We start from the raw sequence: 26,552 nt of genomic DNA on the forward strand, positions 1-26,552 counted from the left end.
TAGTGAATAAAACAGCTTACCAATGGAAATCTATGGAGGCTAAAATAATGTTGAGCTAAATTCAGTGATCTTAGTAGTCCACTCTGAGTGGTCTTATTGCCCTCCAGGAGGGGAAAGGATTGACAAACAATGTATAAAATAAACTGGAAAATGAAATCACAATATATATCATATATATATATATATATATATATATATATATATATATATATATATATGTGTGTGTGTGTGTGTGTGTGTGTGTGTATACATATATATGTATATGTATGAAATTATTTTAAAACTATATATTTTTATTTTTTAAATTATCTATAGTTAGTTGACAGCTCTGCATGCTGGGAAGAAGCCCATAGCCTTGCCATTGTGAAGGTTGTGGACACTGATATTATGGGGTCACTTGAATATGTAAAGGAGTTTCAGACCGGATGTTAGTATTAAAGATGACAGCTCTAAATTGTAGAGAACTTTGGCATCCTCAGAAAATATGCATTAGCACAGTTGGCACAATTGAAGAAGTCGTGAAACTGGTGATGTTTTTACCCATAAGAAAAGGATAGATAACATTGTCACTTGTGTGTAAAGTTTTGGACAGCTACATAATACAGATTTAAATCAAAAATGACAGATGCACTGACTTGAAACATAATGGCTGCTGAAGTGAACCTGTATGCCTTTTAGGTTAACTATTGAGTGGCTTAGGAACTGCTTTCAGGTGCAGAAAGCGTATCAAGCTGTTGGTCAATGCTACAGCAGGAAATAGTGTTTATTGCTCAGTACTCTCCAAGGATGGTTCGTTTTCCTACAGGGAAACCTTAGACTACTGGTGATCACAACCTGACTTTTAAGTTGATATTCTCTGATTCCAGACTTGACCTTGTTGAATTTGCAAGCATAGTGAATGTTCCATAGGCCAGTATGAAATAATTAGCTATGATTTTGTAAAAGAAAATGTAATTTACCTTTAAGTTTTATGTTTAATATTTTTCCTGAAAACCTAGAAACACATTAAGTGCATAAAAAAACCAAAATGGGTTTGCTAGTGTTCTACATAGCAGATGGTGGAACTATATAAAAGGGGAGTCACTGTAGAAATTGAGTGTTTTCCAAAGTATATAATGAGATACACCGACTGACTTTTTACTTCTAGAGTGTATCTGTTCTTTAGAAAAGAGCAAATGTAAGAATCCCATATTTAAAGAAATAGTGGTCCAATATTCTACATACTCTACAACTTTTGTCCCCTGGCCATACATCTACTATCACCACCAAATAAATCTAGATAGACAGATAAAATATAAATAAACATGTAATGAACCTATTTGTTTAAACCATGCAAGATTAAATGTTATGAGAACAGATAAATTGATAGACATGTAAGTTGTTGTGAGCACCACCTACAGCACACCAAAAGGAAGCCATGAGTCGGCAGAATCTAGTTGTTGGTATTTTCATCATTAGAGAAGTGTAGTCTAGAAAAACTCATTATGTGTACTTTCAGAAAGGAATTAGTACCAAATTAAGAAAAACCAAGTTTAAAAAGCACAAAGGAAAAACAGAATCTAGAGTCTGTTTCTGTAACCCAACTCTTCCTCAGGGGGGGACTGCCCTGGGTGTGCTTGATTTGGGGGGAGTTTGGGAAGAGGAACAAATGTGATAATATATATATATATATATATATATATATATATAAATTTAAAAAGTCAACGCATACAAAAAACAAATTAGTGTTATATCCAAATAGTTTGGCTGATATGTATTTGAAATGTTAATGTTGCCATACAAATCAAGGAAAAGTAAAGATTTTTTTAAAATAGTATCTATTTCACAGGTTCCATAAAAACTTCAGGACTCAAAGCTGTGTCCTACCTTGCCAACTCCATTTGCGTGGTCTAGTCTCAGCCTGAAACTTTATTTGCTGTGATATATCATGTGGTTTTCTATTTTACAGCTGTAACACTAACTTCACGGGCTTTTGTTCCAAAACGAAATTTCATGCTTAACTTGCTTTTCTTAATTAAACTTCCTTTAGCAGTTTCTAATATGTGTATTATTAAAACTCATTAGACCCATTCACACTTGTCTGTCATATTTGACTCCACATTCTTATACTGAAGTGCTTCATATATAGGAAGAAAGTTAAATAATGAATACAGAGGCTTGAACATTTCATGAGTGTCAGGATGAGAGAGTGCCTGCAAGGCCCATAAGGTTTCACACAAAAGAGGCATTACTGCTGAATCTCTCACACGCTGACACAGCCCTGATCTGTAAACCCCGTGGAAACGGCAGCAGTAAAGTGCCCTTCCATTGAGGAGAATTTCTCTCTTACATGCAATGGAAAGAGGCACAGAAGAGATTATATTGACTGCTATAAAAAGAATTCATATAAAACCCCCCAAAGTTTAATGACTAATAATTTCAAATGCCTGGAGTGATTTACTAGTTTTCTCTGACTGTAGTTAAGCTTTGATTTGGCAGTCTTTTTTTTTTCCTTCCAACAGATTTGCTACTAAAAGGGAACATGGGTTTTTCTTTACCTTTCTCCTCCTCCCTTCTTCCTTCTCTCTCTTTTTTCTTTTTATAGAGGGTAGTAAAATATCCCACATTCTTTTATAGAAATATAATAATAACTGATATTAGTCAACATGGTTTGTCCCCATCAGAACAAGAACAGCTAAAACAACATGCTGCTATGAAAGAACCCTCATGGAGGGCTGAGAATGCTGCTATCTCATGGCCATTGAGTACTAGCTATGCCAAGCCGTCACAAATGACCTCTTAAGAAGTAAAGGAAGTATAGAAGTATATTCTAGGTTCATTGAGGTGTTCATTAATTCCATCTTTACTTTTCTGGGCTTTGCAAATTTTAAAGATTAAACATTGGAATTTCAAATTCATGTAAGGGTAGGCTTTTTATTGCAGGTCCCATAAAGCAAAAGAGATAGAAGTTTTGTACTACAGATAATATATGCTAAATTTCAATAATGCAGAAAAGTAAGATTTCCTCTTTCACTGAGCTTCTACTTAAAAGCTGGTAGACTTTCCATTAAGAAGGGGGGGGCAATAACACTGAAGAAAATATGTATAATCATCTCAAAATCATGGAAGCTACAGCCAATACATCAGTAATTTCTGGATTTTAGGCTAGTTAGACAACGTGGAAGAAGATAGAAATTCCCAGAGCAATGCAATATCCATACCCACACCAGTAGCTTTGGAGAATCCAATACTATGTCTTGCCACTTACATTAAGAACTATATTTGCAACTTTTAGCGTGAATTGTAAACTTCTAACTTTTTAGTCCAAATTACAAATCTTGTGTCATTCTGATATAAAGTAAAAAGAACCAATCAAGGATTCTGTGTTTCTTTAAATGATCATCACACATGTGCTGGGAAAGATAGGGCAACGTGTAGTTAATTGACAAACAGAACCCTGCAGTGACTCACCAGTTCGGTAAGTAGTCCACTCTACTTGTCAAACTACTTTGAGCTTGTGCTCATTAACTGGTTGTGGCTGTGAATTCTGAAGTGTGGTGTGTGGTTCTCCTTAGGCTCCTTCCTTTGCTATTGGTTGGCCAACATGGATGTACTTGTCACAGATTTATAAGACTTACTTTGGAAACACTACCAACCTCCCAAGCAGATAATACAAAGAGGTCAAAGTTGGCACCTTCTCTTTACCACCACTCAAAGAGAGCATAATGAAGCCTTAGAAAATACCAGCTACTCTTCACAGGAAAAGATTCTCCAGCTACTGTAGAGGTCTGTTAGCTAACTCACCCTCATCAGCAGTCTGAGACATTCAATCATTAGTTCTTTGGTTTCCGAATATGCAAATTAATCCTTCAAGGGACTCCCATTTTATATTTCAAAATTTTAATCTATTTTATGTCAATAATTGTAGTCTTTCTGAGTTAGCATAAGGAGAGAAATATTAACCCATCTACTACTTAATGTGCTTTATTTATTTGTATTATCAATTAATATTATTCCTATTGATTAAATAGGATGCTAAATATTTCTGGGCTGTGTGGCTAGGAGCAGTGGCTAGAATGTACCAATACACAGAACACCCATTCTTCTCCCTCTGAGGCACACAAACCACGTGACGGAGAAGCATGAAACAGAGGCAGAGCCAGCCCCCGGGATAGCTGCAGAAAATGAATGCGCTTGTAGAATCTCTTCCTTGTGGATCTATTATTTTAGAAAGGTTTAGTCAAAGCCCACAGAAACAAGAAACAGCCAAGTTTCCACTTTAAAATTCCTGGGACGTAAAAGTTTTCAACTTGGCAATTCAATCTTAAAAATACAAGCTTCAGAATTCAGTTTAAAAACACAGAGACAAATCTAGGAGGGAAGTTGGGAAGACTCCTCTTTCCATAGCCAGAACACATGGAGTACTTGAAGTTTGTCAAATAAATATTGGAGGAGGTGAACTCAGATGACACTGAGGCATAGTCTCTGGTGAGTCTAGACTTTAAGGAGTCTTTAAAGTTAAAACTATAGCAGTATCTGCACACATTTCACCCTCTATCAACACAAATTCTGGGGAAATAATGCTTTCTTTGGGAAATGCTGCACCAGATGCAGCATTTTTTCCTGACAATTACCTATCTTCATTTTATTTCGGAGCATTTGAGTGCTTGATGAAAGCAAATGCATTGGCCTTTAATAGAAAATGGCCAACGGAAAGACACTGAAGTGTGAAGGGATGTGAGGGGGTTCGTCTTTCTAAGCCATCTATAGATACTTCTATACATTCATAAATACTTTCATAGTATATATTATTATCTAAATATAATTTGCTGGAGCTATGTGGACCTCAAACTTGGGCGAGAATAATGTCCTTTTCCGGATTCCAAAGCAACTTTTACTTTCCTAAGTCAATTAATATTCACACATTCGAAAGATTAATTTTAATTACCTCTGGTGAAATCGATTTCCTTCTGAGAGCACCGAGGAGTTTTTTGTTGTTGTTGTTTTGTTTTTCTTTGTTTTGTTTTGTTTTTTCTTGAGAGCTATAAAATTTCTTTAGCTGAAAAAAAAATGTTTTAACCTAAATTCAGCTGCAAGAAAATCTCTAGAAACACAAGCGCTCACAGCTCACTGGGAAGGAAAAGCCCAGAGTCAGGAGCAGGGCAAGGCAGGCTGGAATCACAAATGCAGCTGGCTGCCTGGTGCTCTCGCCAGGCTGGGCCCTGGGCTGAAACGCTGCAAAGAGGCCCATCTAACTCCAGAAAGTTAAGTCTCACTGTATTATGCAAAGTCCTACAAGGAAGTCACGAGATAACCTGTGTGGCAGAAACCCACTTCTTTCTCCTGGATCAGTTGCAGTGACTGTAACCCTTTAGTGTCTGAAAGAAGGGGGAAGTGGGGAAGGGCACAGAGAAACAGAGGGAGGGAATGTCGGAGCTTGTGAATAAGAAAGACCACCCTCCCGCTGACTGCATCCCCAGCGAAATTCCTCAGGAAGCTTAGACAGCGGGGGAAACTGGGCCGAGGCAGCGCGACAGACACCGGAGCTCTCCCCCACCCTTGAGCAGGATTTTCTAAAGCAGGGGCTGCCTCCTCTCCTTAAAGTATCCCTAGGAGAAAAATCACCGGTCCAAGAGGGAATCTCACAGCGGAGACATTTTTTACCCCAAAGCAAAGTTGGGGGGCAGGAGGCTGCTTGGCTTCCTTACTGACGCCAGAAAACCCAGGTTTTGAAGCTTGGTGCGGGCGGAGCGGTCGCGACGCCGGAGGTGGGCTGCCAGCCTGCTCGCCCCATTTCTCCGGCACCGAGTCCGCAACCCCTCCCGCTCAGTGGTACCCAGACCCTGGAACCCAGACCCATAGCCCCCTCCCAAGGAAAGAGCCACAAACTTACCCTCGGCAAGACACGTCCGCGGAGGGAGCCCCTCATCTTCCCCCAGTCCTTTCAATTATTCAAGGAGACAGTTTTAACAACACTTCGCCTTCAAATTCAAGCTGAAATGGTCCAAGTATTTACCAGCTGGTAGATGCTTTCTTTTCAACCCCAGGAACTGGGTAATTCTTGTTTCAGAATTCAAGACGCTTCCCTTATTTATTTATTTTTTTTCTTTAAGCAGCCGCAACCCCAGTTCCACCTCCCCCTCCCTCTTTATTCACCCACGGACACTTCCTAAACGTGTGGATTGATGCTTTTTTTCTCTCCAGATGCTGCCAGAATCTAGAATCCTGGAGAACCAAAGCCGCATCCGTGTAATTCCGACCATCAGGCAAGAAAACACAAACGACCAAACAACGTTACTTCTTTGAGCTGCGATCAGATAATCCTACTAATCCAATAGATTTATCTCGATTGGAAATTGACCTCAAAAATGAATTCCCAGTGCTGGTGTCCAGTAGAACGATTCCGTAGCCTTATCCGGGTTACCAAGAGCTGTGGTTTCTTTCTTTCTTCCTTTTTTTTAATAGAAATCTTTTTGGATTCTGTGTGCACTGCTCGCAAAAAAAAAAAAAAAAAAAAAAAATGCCGAGGACCCTGGTTTTCCCCTAATACAGGTTTCTACTCCAAATCAGTGCAGAATGAAAAATGGTACAAAGGTACCCCTAGTGGCTCGAGGCGATATTGCAGGGATTTCACTTTTTCCTCCATTGCTTCACCTTTTCCACCCCCAACCCCCACCCAGCTCCCCTGGCTTCTGGGGATAACTTGCTGTTATATTAACCAGGGCGTTGAACCCGGTTAATACGAGTAGAATAAAACTGCCTAAATACGTAGGGTGGCCTTTGGCTTACACTGGAAGACTGAAGAACCGTGTTTCTGACTCCTCAGTATTTAAATTCTTCCCTGATAGCATTTTAGTAGCTAACATGCCAATTTGGAGAATCCCTGTGATATCAAAGAAATGTATTTGTTTTCTAAATACTGGTAGTTAGTAGTTAGTGTACACTCACACACACACACATACACACACACACATACACACATACACACACACACACACACACACACACACACACACACACACACGGTCCTAGTCTTCCAGAAATTCGTTGTTTTCAGAAAACCCGCTTAATATTTTGTTTCCTTTAAATATGTATGATAAAGGATATTATTTAGATGATGTTTTATGTTTTATCATTTTGAATTTTTAAACAATCTTCAATTACATGTATTTATTTACTTACCTCTGTGTATGTATGTGTAAACCTGAACATCCAAGCACATGTGTGAAAGTCAGAGTACAACTTTGAGAAGTTAGTTCTCTCTAGCGTGGACCTGGTGGATTTCAATCAGGTCTTCAGGTTTGGTGTCAGGCATTTTTACCCACTAAGCTGTCTTGCCAGCTCTCATTTTGAAATATTTTTAGATGAGTTTTTATTATTTTAGTTATACATACATATGTGTGCATGTGCATATATGTATGCCACATGTGTGTGCAAGTGCCCACAGAGGGCGGGAGTTGTGACCCAGAAGAGTGGGCTGTTGTGAGCCATCCAGCATGGCTGCTGGAAACTGAACTTGAGTTCTTTGTAAAAGCAGTGAACACACTCAGTTGTGGAATCATTTCTCCACCCCCTCAGTGTGGACTTTTGACGTCTGTTCCAGCCCTTGGAGTCTGCAGTGAAAGGGCAATGCCTAACCATCATGACTCAGGTCTCCATGTTGCTTCCTTGAAACCTTCAGAGTTCAGTGGCCTCTGCATCAGTACTGGGAGTTCTGACAGGTTTCAAAGCAAAGGATCAATGCAGTGAAATTCAGGCCTGTTTTGCTAAGCAGTATTCCACATAGTCTCACAAACAGTGTCTACCAATAAGCCAGCAATCTTTTTAAAATGAAGATTCTAGGACTTTAGGGCTGAGACTCTCCAATTTTAACAAGCCCTCTGAGAACACTTTGATTATCAAGGGCCTGGTAAAATACAGAAGTTGGATTCTCTTTCATGCTGATGGTTCTGTAGCTGCAGAAACTGGAAAATTGTTCTTAACCGACTAAATAATTAAGCCTTTAAGTGTATGAACTGCTAAAGAGTCGGGAGATACTCACTCCTTCTACCGCTGGCTTTGCTGTTAATTGGCTATGTGACTTTGAGCAGTAACTTTTTGCCTATGGTTAATATATCTATTAAAATTCAAAATGTATCAACAAATGCATACGGTCCTAGATGGAAGATTCAATATTGTAAATTGATTTATCATACAAGTATAATAATTATTGCAATATAGCTATAGTTTTTCATGGATCCTGAAGAGTAAATTCTGAAATGTATGCAAAGGCAAAGGGTAAAAAATAAACTGTCAAAAAAAAGTAAAAATAAAAAACCATGGGAACAACATTCATGGAGTGTCAGTGTGAACTATAAAGTCTTAATCCAGAATGGCTGCAGTTAAGGTTCAGTCACAGAATCTAGTTCAGAGGAATAGAAATGTTTGCATGCATTTATGTGAACGAGACAAATCCCAAGTGGCATTAGAAAGCAGTGAAGACATATGAACTATTCAGATGCTACATCATGATATGAAAAAGAAAACATTAGATTTTAATTTCTTATCATACCTGAGTTTGTATTTGAGGTAGGATAAAGGACAAAAAATTAAAAAAAAAAAAACAGAAAGTACTTCTAAATTTTTCATAAATGTATTTTAAACCATATGACAAGTCAAAATAGAGTATGAAGATGAAGAATCACTTAACTGGAGAGAAGTCTCAATGTCCAATAAGCATCTGAAAAGGACACTCAGAGATCCCTGGTCATTAGAGGAATTCACAGCAAGATGATACGATGACACTTCACAGTAATGAAACTGGCTAAAATCACAAAACTAGTAGCACTGCATAGCGATGGTGTGAAGAAGCCATAGAGAATAAAATGGTGAAAGTTCAGAAGGTCCAGAAAGCAGCTAAGAAATTGTTAATTATTCTCACAACCTACTAATTCATCTTTCCATTCTTAGAAGTAGTCACTGTAGAATTGCTTTAAAGAACTAAAAAATCTAAAGTAGAATTACCTGAGTCAACATGATATTAACTTGCTGTAATAGTATAGAGCATCCCAGAGAAAAATAAGAGTCCTTTAGATACTTGAGTTATCATGGATACATCTCAAAAGAACCACATAGACAAAAACATTGGGTATTGCCTAAGATGTCTAATAGATATTAATTACTAAGTATTTAAGCATAATGGTACTGGCAAAATGAATCATTGGTTAACACCATTTGCTGCTCCTGGAGAGAAACTGGGTTCCAGTCTCAAAATTCACATGGCAGCTTATAAGCATCTCTAACTCCAGTTTCAGAGGATCTGATGCCTTCTTCTGGTCCCCATGGGGCCACATGTTGGGGAATATTATTTTAAGGTGTGTTACTTTTGTTTATGTTGTATTTGTTTAACTCTCTAAAGCTGTGGTACTTTGCCTGCCTAAAACACCTGACAGTCTGATAAAGAACTGAATGGCCAATTCTGAGGCAGGAGAAAGGATAGGCGGGGCTGCCAGGCAGAAAGAATTAGTAGAAAGAGAAATCTGTAAAGGGAAAAGAAGTAGCCAGAGAAGGAGGAGGACATCAGGGGCCAGACCCCCAGCTACACAGCCAGCCACGGAGAAGAGTAAAAGTAAGATTACAGAAAGAAGAAAAGAAAAAGTCCAGAGGCAAAAGGTAGATGGGGTAATTTAAAGTTAAAGAAAGTAAGCTAGAAACAAGCCAAGCTAAGGCCAAGCATTTGTAATTAACAATAAGCCTCCACATGTGATTTATTTGGGAGCTGGGTGGCAGGCCCCAGAAAGTGCAAAACTCCAACAACACTCACCTATGTGGTGCACATACATACAAACTTACATATGTGCAGACAAAAACTTATACACATAAGAAATAAAAATAAATGCATTTTTAAATAATAAATAAATAAATTTTGAAAACATTTAAAAATGAGATCTATTAATCTGGGGCACATGCAGCCCTAGTTTATTATCTGAGTAAGATAATAAGCAAAACTCAGTGCCAAGATTACCTCTGGGAAGGATTGAGTTAATAGATCTGGCACCAGCATCCTGAGTACCCTCACCTGAATCCATGATATTTTATTTTACATGCTATATCTTGAAGTACTCTTATATAAATTAATTCTATACCTGAAATATTTTATTAATATAAAATACTTAGACTAGATTATTTTTATGAACCCTTACAGCATTATAAAAAATTTAATTATAAGTTAAAACTTTCAGAGGAAAATAGCTTAATGATTTTGAGTGCAAGGGAAGAAAATCATTTAGTGAAAAAATAACACAAATATGAAACATAAGTCAACATAGCTATAAAAATACAGTATGAGAGCTCAGAATGTTTTTATTGAAAATAGATTCTTCTCTGATACAGTACATTTCCTACCACAATTTCTCCTCCCTCCACTCCTCCTAACTCCACCCTACTCCCCTTCTTCCCCAGATCCACTCCCCTCTGTTACTTTCTCCTCAGAAAAGAGCAGCACTCCAAGAGATGACAGCCAAACAGGACAAAACAAGATACAATAAGAGAAGGCAAAAGCCCTCAAGAGAGGCTGGACAAGGCAGCCCAATAGACAGCAAAAGAGCAGGCAGAAGAGTCAGAGATTCACCCGGTCCCACTGTCAGGAGTCCCACAAGAACACCAGGCTAACAGCCACAACATATACGCAGAGGACCTGGTGCAGACCCGTGCAGGGCCACTCAGAGGAGCTGGTGCAGACCCATGCAAGGCCATGCAGAGAACCTGGTGCAGACCCATGCAGGGCCATGCTTGCTGCTTCAGTCTCTGTGAGCTCATATGTGCCCCGCTTAGTTGCTTTGGAGCCATGTTCACCGGATGCACTCCAACCCCTCTGACTCCTCCCAGCTTCCTTCAGGTTCCCTGAGTTCCAAGAGGAGGGACCAGGTGGGAGACCTTCAATTTAGACTCTCTCCAAATAATGCCAGGCTGTGGATCTCACCCCCTCCACTCACATGCTACTGGAGGAAGCCTCTCTGATTATGACCATCCAAGGCACCAATCTAGGAGTATAGCAGAATATCATTAGGAATCATTTTATTGTTTATTAATTTGTTTGTTTGTTTTTATTTATTTTTCAAATCATGTTCTACCCTAGGTCTCTGGGCTATCTAGTCTCCGATTTCTGGCCATCCAGGCAGTGTAAGGCATGGGCTCGCTCTCATGGTGTGGACCACAAGTTAACCCAAAGTTTGGTTATCCACTTGCACAAGTTTTGAGCCACCACTGCCCCAGTATATCTTGCAGGCAGGATAGATTGTAGGGTGAGGAGTTTGTGGCTGATAGGGTGTCCAGATTTCTCTTTCCATAGTTCATGGAGTACTTTCTCATGCCAAAGAGACTGGAATGTAGGGTAGAAAAAAAAAAAGCTACATGCATGCACCAACTGAACCTCTCTTAAGTTCAGTGAGCTGTGTTGATGTTGCCCTTGGCAATGGGCCCCACAGTCAGTTTTCAGTGTCCTAGCATCAGCCTGGTTATTTAGGGATCTCCCCAGGACCTCCTTGGCCAATAACTCAACTGAATATCACCTAGTGCCACTGCCAGAAGCCTTACTGGACTACAGAAGATGGCCAGTTCAGACTTCCTATCCTCCAATTCTAGGAATCCTTACTAGGATCACCCTCATGGAATCCAGGACATTTCCACTGCACTGGATTTCCACTTCATTCCCCCAATTCCAGCTGTCTCTCCCTGCACTCTCTTCCTCCATCTGATCCCTCCCACTCCTGTCCCCACTTACCCCCAGTGCACCCTCAAAACCTATTCTATTTCCCTTTCCCAGGGGGATCCACTCATCCCCCTTAAGATCTGCTTTCAACCTAATCTCTCTGGGTCTGTGGATTGTAGCATGATTATCATTTTCATTACAGCTAATATCTACTTATGAGGGAATATATACCATATTTGTCTTTCTGGGTCTCAAGTTACCTCACTCAGGAAGATATTTTTTTTTTTTTTTTTTGCTAGCTGTATCCATTTGCCTGCAAAGTTCATAATGTCATTTTTTTAAACAGGTGAGTAACACTTCATTGTATAAATGTACCACATTTTCTTTATCCGTTCTTCAGTTGAAGGATATTTAGGTTGTTTTCAGGTCCTGGCTATTACAAATAAAGCCACACTGAACATTGATTGGACATGAACATTGATTGGACAAGTGTCCTTGTGGTAGGATGGAGAATCCTTTGGGTCTGTGCCCAAGAGTGGTATACCTGGGTCTTGCAATAGATCTATCACAATTTTCTGAGGAACCACCATATTGATTTCCATACTGACTGACAAAGTTTACACTCCCACCTGCAATCGAGGAGTGTTTCCCATGCTCCATATCCATGCCATAATGAGTTGTCATTTATGTTATTGAGCTTAGTGATTTTGACAAGTGTAAGATGGAATATCAGAGTCATTTTGATTTGCATTTCTCAGATAGCTAAGGATGTTGAATGTTTCTTTGTTTCTCAGCCATTTGAGATTCTTCTATTGAGACATCTTTGTTTAGATTTATACCCTATTTTTAAATTGAATTATTTGTTTTTTTTAAAATCTAGTTTCTTGAGTTCTTTATATATTTTGGATATTAGACCTCTATCAGATGTGGAGTTGGCAAAAACCTTTTCTCATTCTGTAGGCTCTCTTTGTCCTAGTGGCAGTGTTCTTTACGTTACAAAAGCTTTTCAATTTCATGAGGTCCCATTTATTTGTTGTTGATATTAGTGTCTGCATTATCAGTGTTCTGTTCAGAAAGTTGTCTCCTGTGCCAATGCATTCAAGGCTGTTCCCCATGTTCTCTTCTACGAGGCTCATGGTGCCTGTTTTTATATGGAGGTCTTTGATTCACTTGGATTTGAGATTTGTGTAGGGTGATAAATATGGACCTGTTTGCATTCTTCTGCATGCAATCATCCAGACTGAAGCGTCATTTGTTGAAGATGCTTTGTTTTTTACAGTGTGTATTCCTGTCTTTTTAAATTAAGAATCAGGTCTATATAAGTGTGTGAATTTATATCTGGGTCTTCAAGTAAATTCCATTGATCATGATGTCTGTTTTCATGCCAATACTATGACATTTTCATTACTATACCTCCGTAGTACAACTTGAAAAAAAGAGATGGTAATACCTTCAGCAGAGAACTCAGAATTTTATAAATGTTCCTTATAGTGATATTTTTAGATCACATTATTTTGCATTTCTAGGAAGTAGAAATACACTCAGAGTTATTTGTTTCTATAATGAGTAATAGAATTTCCAGATTGCAAGCAAAATTCACTATCTAAATAAGGGAGAAATGTGGTTGAAATTGAGGGGCAGGGGCATTTTCCCTTGATCTCATAAATAGTGAAAGGGCCTCTGAAACAGTGTGATGGACAATCAATTGATCATCACCAGTAAATGAGAAACTATGAAAGCCAGAGAAGTCCTAAGCAAAATTATAGTGTGTGAGCGTGCCCGTGCACATGTGTGCGCGCGTGTGCGCGCGCGCGCGCACACACACACACACACACACACACACACAATTCTCCCTGAACATTTCAAATATGCATGTGAATTCAAATGGAAGATTTGTCCATTTGAAGAATAAGAAATGCAAATATCATTTCAAGATCAGTTGGCATTGTATTGTATGACCTCCCAAAGAGAAGACATTGCATATTGGCAACAATTTATAAGAGCTAGTTTTGCAGGTATGATGAGCAGTATGAGATGCATGTCATCATCTCAGGCTGGGCTTGAGAAAGATGCTAGAGTTAATTATGAAATAATCAACTTCCACCATTTAGACTTTCTTGGAAATAACTACAGCATTTTGTGATGATGAAACAGTGAGGTGACAATTTAATATCAACGGCAAGGGCCGGGAGGGGGAAGGATATGCAATGCTTGGAAAATCTGAAAAATGGCTGACACATTTTCGAACAACAGCTTATCAAGCCTCCTTGCATGCTGAGAGTAACCCTAAAATCATCACAAGAGCACTCACTTTGTAGAGGCTGACACTGTAGATCCTAAGTAGGCCTTGACCATTGAATTCTTGGTTGTAAATAGCTAGTAGAATGGTTTTAGCAATACTATGGCATCCATGCCAAAGAAGTGTTAGATATTGGTACTGAACTGAAGGTTTATTTTCAGTGTTTGAGTTCAAACTGGGCTAGCAATTAAATTATCAAGTGACGGAGTGACAAGTGAAGTGGGAGGATGCTGCAGAGCACATGAAAGAAGGCCAGTGTAGGAATGTGCACCAGACTCCTCCAGAGAAGACAGGAATGCACTGGACTTAGTATCTGTCCCCTACCAAACAAGTGATAAGGGAATGAATGAGTTCACAGATCAAACAAGGATGCCAACTGATACAAAAAAATATTATCCATATGGGATGAATTTGCTAGTCTCTTTGGAATGCAGAAGTAATAACAGAGGAAAACTCAGAATTAGGAAGACCACAGTGGGGAAATGAAAGGCCAAACCTGAGAGCTGTGGCAACTCCTTTAGACGGTACCACTAAAATGTCTGCCATGAGGAAATCTGTGATAAGAGGACACGTCCAACCTCTACTCCTGTACCTAATAAAAAAAAGTCATTGTTGATTGATTAATGTCAAATGGCTCATGTGAGGAAACGAATATCAAGATATTATTAAAAAGAGATGACAAGGGTTTGCTGCTATTTTTAATATGAAGTAGTTGTGATGAATAGAATCAGTCAGCATTTTTGTAAATAAATAAAAATAAAAATAACATTTATTTTTGAAATTTTTCATGCAGTATATTTTGATCCTATTCTCCCCCCCCCCCCCCAAGTCCTGAGAGATCCTCAATCTTTTATGGTCAAGTCAGAAAGCTTAAGTTCTAGCTACTACCAAACATTTTAGAATAGTGTGTTCATTATAAGAAAAGTCTACAGCATTTACATGGAAAAACAGATTTCTCAAGTAGTCTAGAGGGAAAACATCCCACCACTTTTCTCCAGAATTTCCCTGTTGACTCCTATCAAGTCTTGAAGACTTGAATCTAAATGAATGGCATTTGAAAATTCAGAATTGTCCAAAAAAATAAAAAGCAGCACAACATTGCAACAGCAGCAGAGGTGGCCCCTTACGAGAAGTCTCCTTTGACTGGTAAGGAGCTGTGCGCAGTGCATCACCCTGCCTAATTAGAAAAGACTACCTAAAACATTTGACTGATGTGGAATATGCCAGGTATGTACTGAAAGAACACACCTGCTTGGCTGCTAAATATACCAGATGCATTTTTAAGTTTCACCATTGAAGACTGCTAATGCAAACCAAGGCGTAATGATGAAGCCTAGATATTTTAGGATGAGACCACCAGATTGAGAAATGGAACCTTATTAAGGCTGTTTAAGATGGGAAGAGGTGTGTGTGTGTGTGTGTGTGTGTGTGTGTGTGTGTGTGTGTGTGTGTGTGGTGTGTTTGGTGGTGGTGATGGTATTCTCTGAGTCATGGTCTCATCCTGTAGCCCAGGGGCTTGGCTCAAATACACAGTAATACTCTTGTGTCAACTTTCCCTTCCTGGATGAAACATAGTTTTAAAGGAGTTTGAAGTTGGGAAAAGTTGGAAATCTATCTGGATCTTCTAAACAAATTTAATAATCATGTTGACAAACTTTAAAATGTTACAAATATTGGTGCCATTCTGCTGTGGATATCGCTCTGTGTAAATAAAGTTCTGATTGGCCAGTGGCCAGGCAGGAAGTATAGGCGGGACAAGAGAGAAGAGAATTCTGGGAAGTAGAAGGCTGGGGAGAGACACCGCCAGCCGCCGCCATGAGAAGCAACATGTAAAGACACTGGTAAGCCACAAGCCATGTGGCAAAGTATAGACTAACAGTAATGGGTTAATTTAAGATAGAAAAGGTAGGTAACAAGCAGCCTGCCATGGCCATACAGTTTGTAAACAATGTAAGTTTCTGTGTGCTTTCTTGGTTGGGTCTGAGCGACTGTGGGACTGGCGGGTAAGAGAGATTTGTCCTGACTGGGTCAGGCAGGAAAATCTACACCATTCCTACTACTTAGGAATCTATTTTGTTGCTCTTTGAAACAGTTCTTTTTAAATATTTGTAATTATACTACTCTTTAGCTGATAAAACTATTACTTTTAAACATATACATATTCATCTTTAAAGATTTTACCTGGCAATAATTAAATTAACATTGCATCTTTGTGAGATAATCCATTATTTCTAAAGTTAGCTTTTAAATACCATTTACAAAATAGGAAGATATTTATATTGAGTCTCAGAGCATAGGTTGTAATTGTATATACATACAAGTTTATGTCTGTTCACATGTGGGTGAACTTGCAAGAGGATGTCAGAGAACAATTCTAGGAGCCAAAACCTCAGGAATGCCATCTGCATTATTTTGAGACAGAGTCTCAATTCTCCAAGTAGAGTAGGCTAGACATTGTGTCTCAGGTTGCAAGCATAGCCACTATACCTGACTCTATTTTTTTGTTTGTTTGTTTGGTTTTTTTTTTTTTTTAATGTTTGTTCTGAGCAAATACAAATGCCTTACCCAATGAGTCATCGCTTTAGCCCAGTCCTGATATTTTAATTCCATAATGCCATGATAGACCTAGTCATTATTTCAGTCTAGAATAAGTAAAATTATAGAAAACCATTGTGAGCACTACTTTAGAAAATCATCTTATTGAATGTCACCCAATTAGAATGTTCACAAAATATAACAATATTTGTGTTTCCAATATTAGCAAAAATTTCTATGAACTTTGACCTATGAGCAAAGTCTTTGTGAACTGATTTCTGTATTAAGTTGAAAATAAACTTCAAGTTACTTCTCAGTCTCTCACAAACAAAGAATGGGTAGCCATCTTCCTCTGGATAGGATATTACACTAATTAAAAATATACACTACCAAGGTCCTTATTCTTATTCGATGCATGATTTAATAAGCATCATCTATCTGTCTTGAAATATGTAGTTCTACAATTTCCTAAAATCAACAGAAGGCTTTAAAGGGCAACTAATGAGCAGATCTCCCCTTCTCTACCCCTGTATCTTTTTTATTTCTGCCTGTCTTTGAATATAAAACTGCTTAGTTAGATAATTTTTTTATTATTTGCAACAATTTGCAGAATATCAGCAATGGTTAAAATGGATGAATTTTCCTAAAACCATTGCAGTTTGAGTTTATGTCAGCCTTTTGTCCATATGTAAATAAAATTGTATCTAATGACTTGGAAACAATTAAAAAATGTCATGAAGTAGAATTGCAAAATCACATGACACTTAGCAGAGATGAAGCTCAATTTTGAACTGTCCATCCTAAAGTCTATGTTCTTTAGACTAAATAACCTGAGTGTTGGTGGGGGTTTTTTTTTTGTTTGTTTGTTTTGTTTGTTTTTCATTTTGTTTCTTGCACAAAATTTCCTAAGCCTCCCGTAGGGATCCACAAGATAAGAGACTGTGTTTTGATATTTAAAGCTGTCATCCTAGCTCCTTATTTCTACATTTTGCTTAGAGGAATGGAGCAATGAGAAGAGGGAACAGTACATTTTTAAAGTATTTGTTTTGTGTTATGCAAAAATAGTCATATCAACAGAGTTCAAAGATTCTTTATAAATTAGCAATGTTGACAGAATCCTGAAATAGGCAACTACATGTTACTAAAAAGTCTTTTTGCTATATTATGGTGTGAAAGAACCACTCCTGGTTTATATCTCTTCACAATCCATAGCCTCATCACCCCTAGAGAGAGCAACTCATCTCCCCAAAGCTCACACAAGTCATTAATCACTCAGAGTGTGTTTCAACCGCAGCTCACCGAGGAGGAACTTTGGGTGCTTTTGAACACTCCACAGTGACTTAACTGAGATTTGTAGGAGGTGGGTAGCATTGATGAATGAGAGGTTGTGCCATGCTGCCTCTGACATCTTACTTTGTCTCTTGCTAGTAAAGTTACATTGTTATTAACACATTTGATCATAATTAAACATTAAATCATAAGCAACAAACAAATATAAAATCAAAATGTTAAATGTAAGTAATATGAATCTTGCAACCATCCATGCATCCTTGGCAATGCCTGGATTCAAACCTCTTGGTGAATGTTACTCTGCCCAGCAGAGAATTTTGTGGACCTGATTCAATGAGCGGTGAATTAAGATGGGGTAAAGCATCCCAATTATCTGGCTGAGTCCAATATAAACACAAAGACTTGTACTCGAGGAACCCAGAAATACCAGAGTTAGAATGTGATAGCAGAATGGGCAGAAACAAGAGTGAGGAATTCCCCCTTGCCTCTATCAGGTGGTACAGAAAGGAGACTCAGTCAATGCAACAGAGTCTGAGGAGTCTAAAAGAAACATGCCTCGACCAGCCCACTGAAGACTTGTGATTTCCCAGACTGTGAGAGACTAAATCTGCCTTATGCCATTAAATTTGTGACCACTCATTCCACCAGGAACTGTAAACTAATGCACTTGATTGAAATATTTAAGTTATTGTGGGAATACAGAGCTGGAGAGATGGCTTGGTGCTTAAAAAAACCAATTATTCTTCCAGAGGACCCTGGTGTCAGTCTCAGAACCTGCATGGAGACACACAACCATATATAACTCCAGTTTCAAGGGATCTGGTACCCTCCTCTGACCTCCAAAGGCACCAGGCACATTAGTAGTATAAAGACACACATTCAGAAAAAATATCCATAAATAAATACACCCCATTGTGGGTATAATCAGTGTTTCTCATAAAAACACCATGTGAGCTGCAGGTTCAACAGGAATTTTTCCAAAACAATAGTTTTTGTGATGCAAAAACAAAACCAGAGTTAAGTCAAACAAAATGCAATGATATATTTTATTTAGCCCAACTCATCTATTTTTTTCAACATGCTGTCAGAATCGAACATTATTAATATTTTTGAAACATTTACATATAGTGTTTTCAAAATTTAATACCTATAATTCTCTTATATCTTAATTTGGACTAATTCCATTATAAGAACTTAATAGTCACATGGATATAGTAACAACTGTGCTGAAGAGTGCAGCTTGAATGATAAGAAACAATTTAAAAGATTTAATAAATTATTGCATAGGTAATTCTAATGTACTGGAATGTAGATTTAAAAATGATAAAAGAATCTACAGAAATCAGGATAACTATATAGAAAATTCGCTGATAACTTGGTCTTTGAAATTATATTCTTAAATGAGTAACCAGAAAACTAAAATATAAAAAACATAAGAGAACCATTACTTAGAGACACTGAATTGGCTGACATTTGTGAAATATGCTGATGAAAATAGATAGAAATTTCTCTGGTATTTTCTGAACAAAAACGATAACCAAGTAGCCAAGGACAGAATAAGAATAACATTGCCTGAGGTCAACTACCTAATATGAACAAATGACCAGGAGAAAAGAAAACTGTTCAGCCCCACCTTGCAATTTCTCCACAGAGAAGAGTGATGTTCACACCAGGAAGGCACAAAGTGGTGAGAAAATGATGATAAAGCCGGAAGGAGATTTAAATTAGTTTTAAGATCCCAGGTCCAAGTCTCTTAACCTAATTTAGTACACTAAAACACTTGGAGATGAGTTCTGGGAACTAATATCAATTATCTGTGAGGTACTGTGGGAAAAGGCCATGGGAGTTATTATGGGGTTCTGGCTTTCATACAGGATTCTAGACTCTGAAGTTTACTAATCTTGACATTAACTCAGACTCTGGAGCTGCTTCTCACAGGTGTTCAGAGTAAATAGCAAGTCAGGGAAAATGTGAGAATTCTGAGAGTGGGAGATCAAACATTCCATTTGCATTCTTTCCCCCACTGAATCTGACACTCTGTAAAGGCCACTCACTCACACTTTCCTGTAGACAGAACTGGTCCAGGCTAGACGATGGCACAAGCACAGCTAAGCAGACACCAAGTGCCTATTAACTGTCAAAGATCCTCTCCTATCTGCTTTTTTTGACTAAAGTTTCTGAAGGAATATGGTTTAAGAATGAATGTTTCAATTAAGTCAATCACTTAATAACATAAATTAGAAACCCTGGAAAGAGCCTGTCGTACATTCCATATTTCAGAGCCAATCATTTAAGCAGCATCTCTTTTAGGAAACGTTATTTTCAATGACACTTTTCAATCTGCTTATAAGTGAGGAAGTTGCTCAAATTCTGTAAACAGCTAGCTTATCTAGCTTATCTGTTCTCAACTACAGTAGAAAAATTAAGGTCTTTTTACACTTACTTTAATCTGTTTTAAAAGTTGATTTAATTAAATAACCACATTTTGTTATAAAAATATTTCTTACGATAACCTTTAATCAAATTACAGGAATCTTCCATTATAGAGTACATTTAATAAAAGCTTCAAATTAACTAAATTTATAATAATTAAACTTCAATCTTAATTTCAGCTCATACATTTCAAATGAGTTGTTACATTATATTGGTGAGACTCTTTTTGTCTTTTTTGACTCCTAATACTGGAACATTAGACTTTATTTTTCCAAATGCATCAACAGATAAACCAGGAAGCAAATGCAATGGACATGAGTGATATTAACAACAACATAAAAAAATAATGAGTTTCCAGGGTAATCTGCCTTGCCTTTGTTCTTAATCCTTGTCCTTCTGTCTTCCTTTGCTTCACTGTTTCAATACATATAAAATATGATTATACTATATGTTATTAAACACTGAGTAGGTTAAATTAAATGATCTGAGGATACATTTTCTACTGCAAAGCCTAAAATAGTTACATCCACATTTGCTCTCTACCAGCTAATCTGAAAATATGCAATGATAAAACAAAAACAATGTCAGATTCGTTTGTTGAGTGCATCTCCTCTACTAACATTGTAAAACATATTTAATTTATGTATTAATTTTCATGCAAATTCATATATTTAAATTATTCTATGTAAAAATATTTTGAGCATGAAAAGTATATATATACATACATACACACATATATATACATACATATATATATATATATATATATATATATATATATATGTAAATCAGAAAACTGAACCTGACTGGTGATATTAGTTGACTTGATGCCACTACATGGAGATCAAACTGAGTGGGTAAAGTGTGGTAAATAGCAGTATTGCCCCAACTTTTCCTACATGACCAACTAAAATCAGAATCTCTAGATTTAGGACCAGGTCACCAATATGTTCCAAAATTTCCAAATAATTCCTGTCTGCATTTGGGTAAAGAGCTCAGTTTTGGAAGGTGTAATTCAGACTCTGTAAGATGGTAAAAGTGGTTCTTGAACATGGTCATGTCATCAGAGAGAAAAACAGCTTGGGTGACAATAAGACTCTTCCTTCTGGGTGTTCCTATTTCAGAGGAAGATAGTATTCGCTTTTTGTCTCAGTATGGAAATGGTTATGATACCTGATTCTCCTCCCCCTTCTCACCTTAAGAATTATTTCTTAACTCAGTACATGTCTATGTAATGTCATTTAGAATGACCAGCATTAGCAAGAGAAAGAGTATTTTCATAATTTTCTTTAATTAAAATACCACCATAGCCCCACCTGGTGGTGCAAGCCTGTAATCCCAGATATTAAGGAAGCTGAGGCAGGAGGATCTCATATTCAAGACCAGACTGGGCAACTTAAAAAGACCATGTCTCGAAGTCAAAAATGAACGGTGGGCTAGGAATATATCTCTGTGATAGAATACATGTTTTACATGACCAAAACTCTAGGTTTAATCCATGTACTACAAAATAAAAAGAATAAAATAACTCTACCAATAATGAAGCCAGGCTCCTAAACCAGTGGTCTACTGTTTTTTGGGGAACATACTATGAACAGCGGATGAGCCTATCATAATTAACATCTGTGCATAGAATGATGAAAAACTCAGGGGAACTTTCTGTGCTCAGGGTGCCATCATGACTCAATGAAGTAGAAAATGACCAATAATGCTAACTCTTAAAATTCCAGACTCATTTTGACAAACCTGGAGAAAATTGTCCACTATAGAGACTTTTGTCTTATTTTAAACTGGAGAATTTGAGTAAAGAAATATGTATGATAAGATGTATGAAATTCCCTCCATTAAATAAGCAGATCCTTCATTAAAATGACATATCCATTGTATAAATTCTTGATGTACAGGACTATGTTTTAGAACATGTACAATATATTTCTTAGAAACAATAATTAACTTATAAAATCCTTTATAAAGCTCACTGAATACTTCACCATAATTAATTTTATTTGACTTATTTTTCTTTAACATTTAATTCTTTTTACATTACTTGTTTAATTTTTGTTTAGGAAAAAACAAACTTTTTGAGGCAAGAAGGGCAAAAACCATTTGTTTCCTTTTTATAACTATAAAATTTACTAAGAGGGAAATCTGCTTCGAGCTATAGAAATCATACCTCAGATGCCCTGGCCACTCTTTATTAGAGTAATTTATTTTCCTTAAATTGATATGGGATACAGAGAAGCCCAGGGTAACTGACTTTTGCACCTTTGAAAATATATCTTATGGAGGTAAGTTTTTTTTAAGCAACCACATGACATTGTGACAGGTAATTTAGATAATAGAAGAACTACTTAATAAATACAAAGAAATCAGACACCAAGAATACTGTCCACATAGCTTCTCTGTCACCACCAATGGTATCTTAGGGCTCACTGGACTACTGTTTAGGAACCATTAACTCTGTACAAAGAAGAAATGAAATCAGTGATTTGATCCATCTTAAGCAGTCGGAAGCTCTCCAATTTCTCCGTTCCTAATCCAATCTTTCTGCTGCCTCATGGTGTCTCTTAGAGCATGTGGCTGTCATAGACTCAGGTCCTGGCTCCTCCCCAGTCACCTGTTCTCATTTCAGCTCTCTTCCTGCTTCCACAGCCTCCCCCCACACACTTACCATGGCCTTTCTTAACTATTTACCCTTCACACAGCTGCCAGTCAGTCTGGCCAGGCTCCCTTGGGTGTCTTCCTTCCCCAGCTACACAGCTTCCTATGTCCTGCATCTCTATGAAATCTTATCTTACTACTCTAGGACTCCTTTGACGCCATAGACCTTATCCTTCCTTCCCCGTCAGAGCTCGAACTCCCAAACTAGCTCACGGGTAAGTTAATCAGCCTTTTTACTTATATTTTGCCACATGCAGCTACTAAGAGTAGCCTGTTGAAGGGGCGAGCCTCATCTATATTTAAAACTATTGTGAACTTGCTTAGTTGTCTCAGTAAAAACTGTAAAGAAATGCAAGAATGACTGAACAAATGAACGTAATTTCTTATTGTGTGAATGCAGGGCAAGGTAGTACACCTCCACGGAAATGGGCCTCAGGAGAACCTCGTGCATCCATTGCATCATATTACCAAAAAGTAGGATGGCTGCCACACTCAGAAGCTCCTGATTCTTGGTTTATAAGCTTCTGTTGCCAAGAGGAAAATGCCATCCAAGATACCCACATTAAACTGTCATATACTAAACAATTTTTTTCACAAGTTTGAACAGAAATCAAGAGTCAGCAAACATTTGGAAAAAAATAATAACATCAGAAAAAAACTATAGGTAAGTAAAGAGAAGAAATGACTACTCGGGGAGACAAAACATGTAAAGAAAATGATAAAATAAAAATTCAATTTATTGGGGGCCGGAGAGATGGCTCAGAGGTTAAGAGCACCAACTGCTCTTCCAGAGGTCCTGAGTTCAATTCCCAGCACCCACATGGTGGCTCACAACCATCTGTAATGAGATCTGGCACCCTCTTCTGTATACATAATAAATAAATAAATCTTTAAAAAAATTAATTTATTACCTTTAGGGTGATTGAGAAACCATTATTTTAAAAAGTAAGCCTAGGTTTTCTCAATACAATCTGCAGAAGAATGGAGTTCGTTATAGAATCTGAATATTGAAACAAAAGCAGCTCATAGAAACTTTGAGTAACCAAATCCACATAGCCTGTGGCCACAAATCAGTCCATAAAATGAAGAACTAGCAAACAATAAACGGAAGAGACATTTATGTGGGGTGAAAGTCCTAGGCTTTTTCTTGGCTTCTTTACTTCTGCAGATTTAAAAAATATAATATATTACTTGTAAAATATTATATTCAATAAATGTACATAAATAGTATAATTAATCCCTTGATAGGTTATCTAATCCTAAGTGTTCTGCCCTAAGCATATGTATATATGAACAACATTAAACAGACTCAGTAGGTTTTACACATACGTGTGTGTGTGTGTGCGTGTGTGTGTAAAATTAAAGAAGTTAAATTAAGTATCTAAGGTTATAAACATGCTAATTAACTTGAATTTTCCATTCCATAATGTATATTTATTTCAAATTTCCCTTTATATATATATATATATATATATATATAATTTGTGAATTAAAAATTAAAAAAACAGAAGAGTTTTGATCATCCATAAGCTATCACAAGATATTCACTGTGAGTTTAATTCAGCTGCAGAGATTTGGTGCTCAACAGCAAACCCCTCTGTGAAAGAATTAGTCCATTCCCTACTAGGAACTTTCTGTGGTAAGCCCAGCTCAGCAGCTTAGCATTTCTCTCCAAACTTGATCCAAGGAAACTCCTAAAGAAGGAAACATATATGATAAAATACTCATTTCAATAAGTTCTAACAGTAAAATTGGGAATAATTAAAACATTCAGAAAAAATAGGATATCAAGGTAAAATGTACTAGTTAACATTGTGGAAAGATCGTGTAGCAAGATCAGGCATGATGGTATATATCTAAAATCTCAGCCCTCAGCAGGCTGGAGGATTCAAAATTCAGCTTTATCCTAAGTATTTAGGTGGGAGCTCCACCTTAACCAGCCAGCACCCTGGCATTCCTATACCCAAAGAGTCTGGAATTCTGGTGGAAGATCTACTTCAACTCCCCTCCCCCATCTCTTTCCTGAAACCCACCCCTTCAAAGCCCATCAAACACAGCTCCTCCCCCAGAGAGGCTCAAAACTTCTCCCACAGGGTAAGTAAGTTACATCCCAGAAAACAGACACATGTTTTTTCTGGTCTCTCCGGGTCTCCTCTCTGAGGGGCCAGGGAGTCATCCAGGAATGCTTCACCAATTAAACCTGGGCTTTTCCAATTGGGTCTGATTCAGTTTAATTTGGATTGCTGCATAGGCTGAGAGACCTTTAGGGTGCAAAGACTTATCACTAAGCTGCATAGCAAGTTCCAGGCCAGCCTGGAATGACTAGTGAGACCCTGTCTCGAATAAAACAAAATAAAAATTAAAGAGATAAAAATGATTATTAATACTTAAACTAAGATAAGAAATGGAATTGACATCATTAAAATTGTGCTATGCAGACCATATGCAAATAAGAATTTGAATGTAAGCAAATTTGAAGGGTACAAACAAATTTAAATATTTGAGCATTTTTTTTCTAATCTCATATAAGACTATTTTAATGAAATTAGTACAAGCTTAAGAAGTAAAAAATAAGAAAATTTTCTATATTCTCCACCCATATCTCAGTTCTATCTAAGGGAGGTACTATTTTCCATTTCTGATTAATAATAAAATGCTTGCATTCCTCTAAAATCAAATAAAGGTCCTGGAGCTCTTGAACTTGCTTTCTACAGTTTATCTTTAGAAGATGACCATCTTCAAAATTTTCATAGCCACACTACACCATTTCCAGAATTTGTTTACATAACTATTATTTTTTATTTGCACAGAAGACTGACCATTTTTAAAATTAAATTAATTTATTTATTTTATATCCCAGCCACAGTTCCCCCCTCCTCTACTACTCTTCCCTCTCCTACCTCCCTTCAGCCCACCCCTCATCACCATATCCACTTCTCCTCTGCTTCTGTTCAGAAGGGGCAGGCTTCCCATGGGTGTCAACAAAGCCATCAAGTGGTGGTCAGATTGAGCTCCTCCCCTTGTGTTATTGCTTGGCAAGGCAACCCAGTATGAGGAATAGGTTTCCAAAAGTCAACCAAAATGTTATGGACATCCCCTGTTTGCACTGGTAGGAATTCCACAAGTAGACCAAGCTGCATAACTGTGGAGAGGGCCTGGGTCAGTCCCATGCAGGCACTGTTCAGTTTTTAACTATTGAAGTTTAAAGCAAAAAGCAATAGATGTTATTCATTTTTTAATTAACAAAGTTAACAGGATGAGTGAGGTTCCACAAGAAAATGGAATTGGATTCATTTCGAACCCTGAACTGTTGTCATTTCAGGACCCCATGTCAAAGGAGATCCATCCATTTCACATCAAACTAATAAAACTAATTTTGTATTTTTCAAAAATACAAAAATTTTATCTGCATTATTTTTTTCTTCCTATTGTTCCTCCATAATTATTTGAAAACACTTTATCTATAAGTCAGTCCATACTGTGATAAAAGTAAAGAGATATCAAAGCACATTGCATAAATCATGGAATGTATAAAGGATTTGCAGCCTGTGAGGTATGATGCACACAGAAGTAATCAGGTCTGAGTTGTGATAACTTCTGAGATGGAAATCTTGATGGGTTGCAGACAGGGATGCTTTGCCAACTCATATAATTAAGCAATTTCCT

At 37.6% G+C, this 26,552-nt stretch overlaps 1 protein-coding gene across 10 annotated transcripts in view; it reads right to left on the reverse strand.

Annotated features, from left to right (window-relative positions):
- Nlgn1 (neuroligin 1) overlaps positions 1–26,552 on the reverse strand; it is an 898,617-nt gene that overhangs the window by 709,231 nt on the left and 162,834 nt on the right. For 4 of the 10 annotated variants that reach the window (XM_036191508.1, XM_036191505.1, XM_036191504.1 and 1 more), the window contains exon 1: positions 5,873–6,538. The exons of 2 other annotated variants lie outside the window; for them this stretch is intronic. The gene's annotated coding sequence lies outside the window, so the exon portion shown is untranslated. Of the gene's footprint in view, positions 1–4,927; positions 5,009–5,872; positions 6,540–26,552 lie in introns of those variants that run through there. 4 more of the 10 variants (XM_036191502.1, XM_036191498.1, XM_036191506.1 and 1 more) reach the window with 3 other exon arrangements.

Source organism: Onychomys torridus, chromosome 6, assembly GCF_903995425.1.
Source record: "Onychomys torridus chromosome 6, mOncTor1.1, whole genome shotgun sequence".
NCBI classification, from domain to species: domain Eukaryota; kingdom Metazoa; phylum Chordata; class Mammalia; order Rodentia; family Cricetidae; genus Onychomys; species Onychomys torridus.